Consider the following 13,919-nt stretch of genomic DNA (forward strand, 5'->3'; position numbering starts at 1 on the left):
GATAGCAGAATCTATCAGGAATATGCAGGTATTTGCAAAGAGGATAAAGGAACATTGTCATAGGTCTTAGTGGACATGTGTCTAGAAATACACACATAGTCAGCCAAAGTCAGCACTGAAACATCTTTGTGTGAATTCCGAGATTCCCTACATGTAAATACCATTTACCTTGAAGAAACTAATATCTTTTATAAACTACAATTTCAATCTTCATCTAGAGCTCTTATTCTTAACCTTGGCTGCACATTAAAATCTCCCAGACTGTTTAAAAAAAAAAATTGAGGGACACCTGAGTGGCTCAATTGGTGAAGTGTCTGTCTTCGGCTCAGGTCATGATCCCAGGGTCCTGGAAAGCAGCCCCGCATCAGGCTCCCTGCTCAGTGGAGAGCCTGCTTCTCCCTCTGCCTGCCGCTCCCCCTGCTTGTGCGCTCTCTCTCTCTGACAAATAAATAAATAAAATCTTTAAAAAATAAATTAAATTTCAAAAAATTGAATAGAACTTCTGGGGGTAGAAGCGGTCCAGGCACTGATTAATTTAAGTGCTGAGGTAATTACTATTGCAGGGAGGGATAAACCCCTCTGATTCAGCATGTTAATATTTACCTAAGTTAAGTTCAACCAAGGGGTTTCCACCACATACATTCTCTCTCTTGCCAAAGTGACACTATTCTCTATACTTCCCATATTATGCAACTCCTTGATCTCTTGAGAATTACCTCCGGGTTCCATGAATTCATTCATTTTTTAAAAGATTTATTTATTTTAGACAGAGAGAGAGAGCACAAGCAGGAGACGCAGGGAGAGAGAGAGAGCATCTCAAGCGGTCTCTGTGCTGGCGTAGAGCCTGACACGGGGCTCGATCTCTCAACCCTGAGATCACACCCTGAGCCGAAACCAAGAATCAGATGCTTAACCAACGGCACCACCCAGGCGCCCCGATTCATTCAATATTTTATAACCGTTTACTAAGCCCTTACTAAGCTGTCCTTCATGGTTGATGCTGGAATTTCAGAAAATACGTAAGACTTGATTGCTGCCTATAAGAAGCTCACAGTTTACTAGGATGGAAATACAGGGCTAGAAATAAAATAATAGAAGAAAGTCAGAGGTACTTCTCCTTAAAAGCAACTGCAGAAACTTCACAGAGGGTGTTTCGTTTGGATTGTGTTTTGCAGAAGCTTAGTGGTTCAGAGGGAGTGAGGTGGGGTGGGGACACGATGATAAGAATCAGAGAGTCCGGGTAGCTGCCGGGGCAAAGATGTGCTCCCAATAGCTGCAAACGGTTGAATGCTGCTGGAGCAGAATACTTCAGGTACGGAATAGTGGGAGATGAGCCTGGAGGGAGGGTAGGATCTAGATGACAGAGCCTCTTATACTCCATGATCAGGGGTTTGAACTCATCCCAAAGGTAGTGAAAGGGAGGGCCAAGGTCAGGTTTGTATTTCAGAAAGAGCGTTGACGGCAGAGTAGAAGATGAATGGGGGCAAGAGAGGAGTCAGGGAGAGAAAGGGATTGGGGAAAAAAAAGAAAGAAAGAAAAACAGTACATCTCAAACAGAACTCACAAACCTTGCGTTCTGTGGTGTCAGTGAGTGGGAGACATTTTATGAAACGAGCAGCGTGACATTGGCCACGCGTACACCTAGCCGTGACGAATTGGAACATTGCTGCTCTCCCGAAGCACGCGTTGGAGGAAAGGGCTTTATTCCCAAAGAATGGACTCCTAGCAAAGGGCTGAGGACAGTCGTCAGAACGGGAGGGAATTTTGCTGGGCACAGTCACTAACCCAGATGTTAGGTTTTAAACTGAATTTGGAGGCAAGTGCCCAGATGTAACAGTGAGATAGAGTCTATGGAGGGGAACATGAACCAAATAGAGAAAAGGAGCATAGCGTGTGGTTCTTCAGAGGATGACTCCGTCGGGGAAGGCGGTCATGCCCCCCCACAATGGAGGGAATGTGGTGTCCCACTTAAAAACAGGTTTTAATCATGTTTCGCTTGAGTTTGGGTCCTGACTCTGCCTCTTACTAGCTGTGACATCTTCAGCGAGCAAACTTTTATAGTCAGGTTTTCAGCTCTAAAATGGGAATGAAAAGAAAACCTACTTCAAATGCTGATTGTCAGGATTAAATTGGAATGCATGCACAGTACTTTAAAAGTGCCTGGTTTATACCGAGTGCTTGAGAAAATTTTGTTCTCATTAACATTCTTCTTATCATTAATATCAATGCCTTGGATGTCTTACACCAAAGTACTGGAAATTCCCACACGAAACCGTAATAGATTTCAATAAGACTCAGTGAATTGGTGTTCATTACCAGAAAACACAAAAGAACAAAAGAAAAAAAAGAGCCACATTCCATACACTACTTCCAAATGCCAGAGTTCTCTGTAGGTGGTGGAATATGGGTGTTTCACTTTCTTCCTTCTTTTTACTATGTCAGGCTTTTGTTTTATTTTGTTTTTGCTGATTTTTAAAAACCGATCAGTAGATAAGGCAGAAAATCGATTTCTTCTTTTGAGGGAAATACAAGATTTCCTACATGGAGGGGCGCCTGGGTGGCTCAGTCGGTGAAGCATCTGCCTTTGGCTCATGTCATGATCCCAGGGTCCTGGGATCGAGTCCCGAGTTGGGCTCCCTGCTCAATGGGGAGCCTGCTTGTCCTTCTCCTTCTGATCCTCTCCTTGCTCATGCTCTCTCTCTCTCTCAAATAAGTAAATAAAACATTTTTTTAAAAAAAGAAAAAATATTTCCTACATGGAAATCTACAAACAGAAAAGAAGGTGTGTAATTCTCCCGTGTTAAAAGAGCATTCCCAGGCCCTGCTTACTTGGTCTTTGTCCCCTCAGTCAGCACAAGCATAGGACTCCTCTTTTCCAGGAACTCATCTTTGTATAGAAATACTGGAAATGTTTTCCCCCCAAGATTTAGCAGAGTCATCATGTCGCCCAGGTAATGTCCAGTGACCACCAGAAACCCCAGCCACTTCCTCCAGATTCAGGCTCTGATTCAGCCCCCTTGACTCCTAGTGGGTGAATTTGGTGCCCGGTCCCAACTCCCTCCCTTTTCCTGCTTCACATGAAATCCAGAGTTAGGGCACATTGAGGATAAAAAGGCCTTGACACTTTGGAACACAAAGAAGAGAACACTGGGATCTTTCCCATAGATATCATACACTATTTAGAAAAACATATTGTAAGCAATCAAAAGAAAAGATCCATATGATCTCATTACTAGAGTTTCTGGAAGGAAACAGATGAGGCTTAACAGATGAAAGCCTGAGAATAAATTGTTGAAAACGCATTCACTGATGATCTGATGAAGAAAATAAGGAGGCAGCCAGAGAAACCCACATGACTTTTCAACAAGTTCTCTGATGAGCTCAGATACAGAAAGAAAAGACCATGCCAGAAAGAAAGAAAGAAAGAAAGAAAGAAAGAAAGAAAGAAAGAAAAGAGGAAAGAAAAGAAAAATAGAAAAAGATGGAAGGAGGGGAATATTATATGGAATGAATTCAAATGCAGCATAAACCAAGCCTGCAAAACGTCAGGAGCTCAGCTGACTAAAGCAAGCCCAAGCTGAGATAAAGATCACGTAATGAGATAAAGATCACATAAGCTACCAGGACAGCAAAGGTGGGAGCCGGAACAGGAAGAACATGGGCGGGTGTTCTACTTCACAAAGAAGAGGGCTCATGCAGCAGGGAATTATATGTTTATTCTTCTCATTAGAAAAGCATGTTATATCTGTGGAATCAATCTGGAAAACAAACATTTGAAACAAATGAAAATCCTATAATCTCGCCGCATGGAGTTATGTCCTTGTAGCATGTTTATACACCAAAATCAAAATCAGGATCATACGCAGCAAAATTTTGTGTTTTATTTTCGTATCATAAGCACTTGCCCAGATCATTACTTACGTTTTAATGGCATGCTTTTTTAAAGTTGACTATACAATCTATCATCAAGTATAGTTTAGTCATCTCCTGACTTGGGGACGTTTCGATGGTATCTTTTAGCACTGTGACTAACGCCACAGTTAAGAGCCTTTTATAAAATCTTTGAATACATTATTTTCTTAGGATCTTATTTCTAGAAGAGGAAGGACTTGAACAAAAAGCAAAACATGTTTTCAGGATCTCGACACACATTACGTGGTTGCCTTCCAGAAAGGTTAGCCCGATTTATGTTCTGACTTTCCAGTGCTTGAAGGATCTAAACACAGGGCAAAGAGAGAGCTCGGTTATTTAATTTTTAGTCTTCTTCTGGCTTATGAGCCAACAAAATTATACTCACACCAAAAAAGGTAAGGTGGATATCATGAAGATGAATCGAAGCTCAGCTAGAAAAGAATTATGAGCAACTGGCTGTCCAAAATGCTCTTCAGAGGGGTCGCCTGTTTGGCTCAGTCAGTGGAACGCGCGACTCTTGATCTTGGAGTTGCAACTTCAAGCCCCACATTGGGTGTAGAGATTACTTAAAAATGAAATCTTTTTTAAAAAATGCATTTTAGGGCTATTAACCCAGGAAAATATATCCCAAGTTGCAAGAACTTATAGTGATGACCTCAACATCACTGTCATTAATCTTTACAATATAGGCTGGTAAGGCAGACAATCTGAAACGTGAATATTTTATTTAAAAACATACACATACAACATTGTGATATTGTAAAGAATATACATAGAAAAAAATGCTAGAAGTTAATGCACCTAAATGTTAAGAGTATTTCAGGTAGGAGGAAAAGTTTGGGTTTGTTTTTTTTCTTGTTTTCTCCATTTCCAAAGTTTATGTAATGAGTTTGTAACACTGTATGGCAGGAGGGAAAAAAAGGAATTTTTAAAAATGATAAACAAGAGAGATTCCTGAAGCCACAGGAGGAAAAGCCATAGACTGTGAAAACCAAGGATCAGTGAGTTTGACGTAAATCCACAGCCCGACGGTATGAATTGTTACGTGCACTTGGCTGAAGATGAGATGATCACTAAAAACCCACGCGGGTTCTCTTCCAAGAGGTTACGACAAATTTAGACTGAGTCTGATTTTGACACAGTGATTACGGTAACAGATACGGGGAAATACTTTAGCAAAGTCTTTGATGACTTCTCTTCTGATGGAATCCCTGGGAGGCGGGATGCTGAAGTGTGGATTGGACTGGGATGCCTGGCTGGCTCAGCCGGAAAAACGTGTGATTCTTAATCTTGGGGTTGTAAGTTCAAGAACCACGCGGAGCATAGAGATTACTTAAATAAATTTTAAACACTTAGGAAAAGGGGAGCCTGGGTGGTTCAGCTGATTGAACGGCTGACTCTTGATTTCGGCTCAGGTCATGACCTTGGGGTCCTGGGATCGAGCCCCACCTCCGGCTCCAGGCTCAGCGGGGAATCTGCTTCCAGATTCTCTCTCTACCTCGGCCCCTCTCCCTGCTTGCGCACTCTTTCTCTCTAAAATAAATAAATACAACTTAAAAAAAAGATTCGAAGTGTGGATTGGACTAACATATAACTAGTCGGCTCAGCAGCTGCTTGTACAAAGTATACATGAAAAAGTCCGTACAGTAGCTCTAACAAACCCACCAAACCCCACAGGAGTTAATAGCCCTCACAGGTTTGAACTCTGTGAAAGCAAAGGAGGTCTTGGGGACTGGTTCGCTATTTTAAGACAGCTGGAGGCATAAATCTCTCCCACAAATATGATCTATCATTTTTTTTTAAAATGTGCTCACTTTGGCAGCACATACGCTAAAAAATTTAATCTTTAAACTTAAAGTGGGTATAGACACCCAACAATGTTGATTTATGTGGACCCCTCAAGAAGATCAAGGATTTTAAGCAACATTCTTCAAGCGTCTCGTTATATGAACGTGCACAAATACAAATACACCAAGGACCTTTACAGATGACCTCCCTTATCTCCTAGGTGAAACAAATCCAGCTGACCATTTAACCTATCAAGGGCATTCGTGACTTTCCCTTTGTTTCATCGCGTTCTCATACCAGTTTTCTTCAACACAGCACACCCACCGGCCGTACTGCCCTGCTCCTAATCTTTCCACTTACGTATGAATACCCGAGAGCTAAGGATCTTCACGCCGTGTGCATAGGAATCCACTCCTCTCCTTTCTCGGTCTATTATACTAAAAGCTGATAATTTAGAAAAACTTTCAAGAAGAAAACTATAGGATTCTGTCCCCAGTCCTATTCTGTTTAATATTTTCAACAATCAGATGAAGTCTAAGAACAGTCCCGTAGGTTTTCAGGTGTTGCACAAGCCGAGAGAATGAAGAGTTGATCATAAAAAAAGCCACGTCAGCCAGAAACCACAGGATAAATTTCACAAGACTGATGTAAATCACAGCACGATCGAGTAGACTGAGAGAAGGACAGAGCAGTTCTCGCTTGAAGAATTTCCAGATCCTTCTGTTGACCACAAGTGTAGCTTGATCCCTAGGATGGGGCCGAAATGTAATCGAGTTAGGCTGTGTTCAAAGACATAGGCAAATCCATTCTCGGATACAATTGCTTCTTTGTATCGTGCTGGTCAGACCAAAGTTGGCAGTTCTTAAAGAGCATATTGAGAAGTCAGAACTCTCGGAAAGACAATGAACAGTCTCAAAGTCATGTAATGGGATAAAAATTCAAAGGATCATGGATGTTTACCCTAGAGGGAGGAAGACTTAGAAAGCTGTCTCCAAATATTTCAAGAGCCGTTATGTGGAAGTTTTAAACTTGTTTAAAACTTTGTTTTGAGTTGTTCCTGAGGGCAGAACATTAATGAGGAGCATCTGTAGGAAAGAAGGATTCAGTATATGAAATAAATGTTTAATAATGAAAGGTTTTCAGCAATGGAATTGGTTTCTTCAGGAAGTGGTGAGTGTCCTGTCCCTGGCGACATCAAGGTTCTGGGTCCTTGGAGTTCAACGAGTGATCATCCTAAGAACAGATCAGGTCACTCTCCCGCTTAGACACTCCATGGCTCCCCATTAAAATTGAAACAAAATGCAGATTCCTCACCGTGGTCTGTAGCGCCCTCCATAGTCTGGCCCCTGATGACCAGTATTTCCAGCTCTCTCTCCTTTTCTGCTTTTTGTCTGTTTATCCATTTATTTTGTGATTATTCTTTAAGGATGACTGTGACCTCTGCCCTGAAATTGCTGACATTCTAGTGGAAGAAGAAAGACAAGAAGATGATGATAATAAACAAATAAATGAAGTGTCAAGTAGTAAGTGCTATGAGGAAAAATAAATAAGGTAAAAGGAATAGCAAGTGAGAGAAGGAAGTGCTATTTGAAATAGGGCAATCAGGGCAGGCTTCTCTGAGGAGGTGACTTAGGTGAGCTAAAGGAAAGGAAGGAGTGAGCCCAGGGATCTGTGAGGATGCATCAAGGACACAGCTCAGATCATGAAGCTGATGGGCATGTCTGAGGAAGAGTCCAGCAAGGCTGGAGGGGAGTGAGCAAGGAGCGAGTGAGGCCTGAGATGGGGTAGGGAGAGAACAGGGAGGGGACGGAGCCCATGGGGAAAGGCTCCCTCTCGTGGCCATGTGGGGAGTATGCTCTAGGTCAACACAGGTAGGAGCAGGGAGACCAAGAAGTTAGGCTCTCTCGTAGTCGCTGAGACAATTTGGGGGGCCAGAGGTTTATTAGGAACAGGAACCAACACTTATGAAGAAAGGAGAAGAAGCTAGATTGGCAGAGTAAGAAGTCGAACTGAAACGTGAAGCCAGCAAGCCTCGGGCAACCCAGCAGGGAGCTCTAGGACAAGTATCGCCTGTCGGTGTCCTGAAACAGCTGGGCTTTTATGTCCCCTTCCAACTACAGGATGCAGGTTGCCCAGGATGGGCATGACATCAAGCAAGGACCGGAGGTCCTCATCAAAGGAGATGACAGTGGGAGGCTGTGTGCTCGCCACACTTCCTGTAGGTGGGCAGCAATCCTCCCTGGTGGAAGATTCTGGTGGTGCATCTGTGTAACTACCACAGGGGTAGATGCAGAAACTGCTGGAGTTTCTCTCTTATGCACTTCTGTCTAAGAACCTCCCCAAGTTTTATCAGGGCTGCCCAGCTGGATACTGTATTTCCTAAAATTCCCTCGCAGCTAAGCGTGGCTATATATATGACCACATCCTGACCAATGGGATGTGAGGGGAAGTGATAGGCTCAACTTCAAGGTTGCAGCCTTAAAAGGGAAGCCAGCCCTCCACACACACACACCCCTGCCCCACACACATCCTCACTCTTTTTCTCTGCCTTGCTGTGGGCTGGAATAGAAGACCTCGTGTTGAGCCTTCTCCAGCCATGAAGGGAAGAACAGTAAGTTAAGGACTACTGGAGACACAAGATAGAATCTGGTTCTCTGGATGATCTCACGGCAGAGAGCCTTCTACCTCTTGGCCAGAGAAAACTAAGCAGCTACCTTATTTGAACCACTGTATTTTTAGTTCCTCATCTTAGCTAGGATGATATTTCGGTTCCAGCACGTTACCCAACACCCTAACTCCTGCCGAGGTGATTGCCATAGTTCAAGCTTGCACCAAGATGGTAGCAATGGAAGTGGTGAGCCGGGATCAAATTCATGTGGAAGAAACGGTCATTGTGATTGGCTGATGGATAGGATAGGAGAGTCCAGAAAAAGAGAAGGTCAGGAGTGACCCAAATCATAAGCTTCCACAATTGGAGAAATAGAGATGCCATTTATTGAGCTAGGGAGACCAGGAAGGGGTTGACTTTGAGGTTGGTTCATAAAACCAGAAGTGCAGTTTTTTACCTGATCGATTTGGGACACCTGCTAAAGCCGAGCTGGAGATACGAATCTGGAATTGAAGAGATAGGTACAGGCTGGAGAGAGGAATCTGAGAGTTTTTGATGGTATTTAAATCCACCGTCTGTTTCTTTCCCTGAAACATGCCAAAGTCTTTGTACTGTTTCTCTCTGCTTGGAAACCCCTTCTCCCAGATATTTGGGCTGTCCTCCCTCATCACTGGGAGCTTCTGCCTTCTACAAACCTGGTTAAAACATCACCCTGACCCCCCTTTACTCAGACCCACACCGCCCTGCTTTAACTCCTCATCAGCACCCGAAATTACCTTTATTAACTTGCTTGTGTATTTACTGTCTGCCTTTCCACCTGGAGTGCAGGCGCCTCAAGGACCGACGCCGTCTTCACCTGTTGCGTCCTCAGCACCTAGAACAGTGCCTGACACACAAGTCAGTGCTCCACAAATAGCTGTCAGCGGACTGACGAAGAGGAAAGGAGTCAAGCAACGTAGGTGTTAAAGCCATTTCTCTGGCAACACTCACCAACTTCCGATTCGCTTCTGCTAATAAATCTGTTTGGAAAATGCAAGTGCTTCTTGGAAACATTAAGTCTCATCCATATTGTAACAAAAATTAATTTAATCAGATTATAACTATAACAAATATATATTATAACTATATAATAAATACATGGGTATCAGATACAGTAGCATTCAAGAAAGAAGCATTTTGGTTGAAATGGGAGGAGAGTCTTGAAGGGGGTCGGTAGACCCAGCAGCAGCTAGAACAAAACAATCGGAGTGTGCCGTGAGGACAACGTGACCAGCCCAAGCGGAGGGTGAGGGCAGAAATGGGAAAGACGCAGAACAGAGAGTGAGCAGGGCCAATTTTATCTTCTGGTAGCATCCCTGGAAGCTGTATGCTGAGCCTCAGTTAAAAGATCCCCGGGAGGGGCGCCTGGGTGGCTCAGTCGGTTAAGCATCTGCCTTTGGCTCAGGTCATTATCCCAGGGTCCTGGCATCGAGTCCCCCATTGGGCTCCTTGCTCAGCGGGGAGCCCTCTTCTCCCTCTGCTGCTCCCCCTTGCTTGTGCTCTCTCTCTCTCTGACAAATAAATAAAATCTTAAAAAAAAAAAAGATCCCATCTGCCATTGAACAATGTGTCTTAACCGCTTTCAAACTAATGTTTCTAAACAAACCTCTGTCTTCTATTGGAATTTGGCACAAACTCTGGAATTGTCTTTCACTGAGATTGTTTTAACAATTTCTCAACAGCCTGTCCTGTCTAAGAGAAACACTGGTTGCTGAATTCCGGTCTCAGCGGACGTTTCCTTCAATGAACACCAGGTGGCGGAACAGACCCCCGACGTCGCGCCTCATCTTGGTTCTGCACGTTCAGTAGATGAGTTTGCTGAACCAGTTGTACATTAACGCATCCCTATAGATGGAGATGTTTAAATTCATCAGCAATAGCAGATGGTAGCCTGCGCTTCCCTCCCCCCCGCCCTTTGCTTGAAAGAACACTAAAGAGATCTTCATCTTTTGCTGCATGATTCTTCCCCATTACCCAAGCACTACCTTTTCTCCAGCTGAATGGAAAATGTGTGAATGGTATAGAGAACACGAGTTAGTGATAATAACTCTTGGAGTTGCATTTTATGTGTGAAAGTAACGTATTTAGTTCATGTTGCTGCAACAAGGAAATGTATGAACATATGTATGTCACATAAGAATATTTCTTCGAGCAAATAGAAATGAATAATTAAAGTTGATGTATTTACTATGATAAGGCTTCCTTTTGGCAGTACCCCAGCAAACCAATTTCACAGCAGAAAAACATTCTTTTTTTTCTGGAGAATGTATCACTGGAACAGAATAAATATGATTAGAGCTGCACCTGCTTTGCAACTTATGAGTATACTTGTTGCCCCAACCCACAGTCCATACCCCACATCCACCCCATAGAGAGAGTACTTGCTGACTTGTGTGTACTGTAAATGCTTCCTGCGCTGTAGGGGGAAATATTTTACATCAATCCATCACTTCTCTAACAAGGTAAACAGGTAGGAAGTTACAGAAATTGATCTGCCGATCGACCTGTACGGGATCAATATTTACTACCTATTACAGAGTCTACGTTGCGTTTCCTGAGTATGTGACAGATGCCACATTTGTGAAGTATCCGAGGACAAGAAGTAGGTCATTTTAGGGGCAAAAATCCTCTGGTTGCTATAGTTCTTTGGGACACTAAAAAGTCCTTAAGTTGAACAGGAAGGGACCCTGCCTCAAAGAGGGAAAAATTAAGATTTATGAAGACCTAATAATTGCTAGATCTTTTCCAACTGCCATCTCATTTAATGTCCATTACAACTTCATGAGGCAGAAGTTACACTTAGGTTTTAGGTGAGGAAACCATGGCTCAAAGAAGTTGAATGACATGCATTAATTATCACAATTAGTGAGAAGCCATCAGGATTTAGACCAAAGCCTATCTCCTAGACCAGTTCTAGGTTCTCAGTGTGGCCCCCAGGCCAGTAGCGTCAGTATCACCAGCATATCTGGAAATTTCACCAAAATGCAAATTCTCAGGCCCCAACCTAGTCCTACTGAATCAGAAATCCTGGAGATGGGGCCCAGCAATCTGTTTTTATTTTATTTTATTTTATCTTTTTTAGAGAGAGAGAGTGAGAGGTGGAGGGGCAGAGGGGGAGGGAGAGAGAGAATCTTAAGCAGGTTCCACGCCCAGCACGGAGCCTGACACTGGGCTCAACTTCAAGACCCTGAGATCATGACCTGAGCTGAAACCAAGAGTCAGATGCTCAACCGACCGAGCCACCCAGGCGCCCCCAGCAATCTGTATTTTAATAAGCCCTTCAGGAGATTCTGACACACGTTCAAATTTGAGAACCACTGTCCTAGAAGCATTCTCCTTCTACGGCATCGTGATACATGGGAGTGATGCAGGAAGAGAGGGAACAAGTGCTCACAGAGGCACCATCGAGAGCCAAACTCTACGATGGGCGTGTCCCATCTTATAATCCTTACAACAGTCATGCAAGTTAGGTGTCCTTATTTTGATTTTACATTGAGGAAACAGAGCCGAGGATGATACGGTCATTCGCAGAAGTTCCCAATACCAGTAAGAGAAAAGCAATTCGTACTCAGGTCTATCTGATTCCATAGGCTAAGCTTCTTTCCTAATGCGCTAGAAAGTTCTATCCTAATAGCGGTACTGGCCTATCCTGAGGGTACCCTTCACACACAATTGCAGTGGGCTTGATCGTGTGGGTTCCCAGCCTAAATCCAGATCAAACCTAACCAATGAGAGGGATGGTGCTAGAATGTACTAAAGGGAGCCAAAGGTAGCATGTAGATAGCTAAACAGTCTGGAAGCTATTACAAAATGAATAACTTTCTTAAAAATGTTAACACTCTTATAATCAGAAAAACCAATAAAGGTTAGTTACAGAAAGTTGAAGATCTGGCACTCTATTGTGCAAGGGTCCACGGCACTTCGACGGTTCTTGAACCTGTCATCGTAATAATGGATATCCCAATGGCGAGTGGGCCGCTGAAGTTAGATGTTTTCCGTAGAATGGTGTGTGAAGGGCATTTTAGAAAGATCTGGGTAAGAAATGGTTAAAGTGAGAAATGCTTTGGCTCTAGAGGCTCAAGGTATAATTCCCCTGAGCAATTCTTCCACACAGAATCGGGTATTCCCCAAGGCCGCTAGTGCCACCAGTCGAGCTGGTCTCGGACTCCCGACCCTGCCTTTCCTTTCGTCTCGCTTTTAGTGTCAGAGGACTCCGTGTTGCACCCCATCCTAGCCCTCAGCCTGGAGAGACTGGACACAATCCCATGGAAAAGGTGGGGAGCTTAAATTAAGTTATTAATGCTCCTGAAATAACAGATAAGAAGCCTGGAGGAGCTGAGCCATCCCTTCATCTTTCTGAATAAATGGAAATAAAAGAGGCCCCATGAGTTCGAGCCCACCCAGGGATGCCATAAATAAATAAATAAATAAATACCCCATTAGACTGCTCTAGAAGAGACTGCAAACACCTTCGCCATTCTTGCTACTATGGTCACTTAACCAGAGTTTTTTTTTTTTTTTTTCAATGTTCCTAAACAGGATTTTTTTGCTCACTGAGTAACACCAGGCTTTGATAGTTGCAAATAAAAGATGAGCTAACAGACCACATATCCGAGTCTTAAATGTCCAGAAGAAATAGGACAAAGAGGTGTGCAGAGAATCCAGGAAATCGGCAAAAAAGAACAGGCCAGTGGGCCTGCTTGAGGGTTCGGCCCCACGAGCACCGTCCGCCACACTCCGCAAGTACCCACCAATGGTAAGCCGTTGCTGCTAACAAGATCCTGGTAATTCAGAGCTCCAGCTGGGTCTTGACAGGACAGTCAATGAAGTCTCACCGGGGAAAGAAAAAAATGTTCCTACCTGAATCGCTCATCAGGCTGGACTCATTACTGGCTTCTCTATAGTTGGGCTAACGCAACAGGATAGCAATTTAGGGTTGGCTGATCTAAAGCCCATCAAGCACAGTTGCTGAGCAGACACAGTGGCCCCAAATTCAAGGCAACCCCTTAAGCGGCTCCTACCAGCGAGGTGGGTTTCAACCAGCACCATCCGAACAAGCTTCATGAAAAGTGCAGAGGATAAAGCAGCAGCAATTGCCACCGGCTTTCATACGTGGTGGAATATCTGAGGAATCGGGCTAACGTGTGGGGTGGGATGGAAAAACAGCAGAGACAGCCACACCCAGAGCCCAGCTCAGCTCCCGGTCCGCCCTGCCTCCCCTCCCAGCTCTGGCTCCACAAGCAACTCCTTTTCTTCAATCTGTTTACTGATGCTGGAGCGTAGTTCCAACCACGTGCCAGGCACCGTGCTAAGGGTTCTTCTTTATCTGATAGAACCCTCGGGATTCTATGACATAAGTCCTATTATTTCCCCCTTTCCCAGATACAGAAACTGGGACTCTCAGTAAGCCTCAGTGTCTGACCCAAGCTAATGCAGCTATTACGATGTAGGGCTGGGATTCAGACCCAGACATTCTGACTCCGGAACCTGCCCTCTGAACCCATCACCCCTGCTATTCAAGTGTGGTTCCCAGAACAGGGATATGGCAGTGGAAAGTCTCAGTATCGCCAGG

The 13,919-nt window shown here is 44.0% G+C and overlaps 1 long non-coding RNA gene across 2 annotated transcripts; it reads left to right on the plus strand.

The window, feature by feature from the left end:
- The first annotated feature begins 1,243 nt into the window (after positions 1–1,243).
- Positions 1,244–10,650, plus strand: LOC123803056 (uncharacterized). 2 transcript variants are annotated; one of them, XR_015721258.1, is made up of 3 exons: positions 1,244–1,312; positions 7,127–9,263; positions 10,030–10,650. It is a non-coding gene; the product is annotated as an uncharacterized LOC123803056 (long non-coding RNA). The 2 variants fall into 2 exon arrangements; XR_015721257.1 differs by having other exon boundaries at positions 1,244–9,263.
- The last annotated feature ends 3,269 nt before the right edge of the window (positions 10,651–13,919 follow it).

The sequence above is a fragment of the Ursus americanus genome, chromosome 23 (assembly GCF_024610735.1).
Source record: "Ursus americanus isolate L20-20 chromosome 23, mUrsAme1.1.p, whole genome shotgun sequence".
Taxonomy (NCBI): Eukaryota; Metazoa; Chordata; class Mammalia; order Carnivora; family Ursidae; genus Ursus; species Ursus americanus.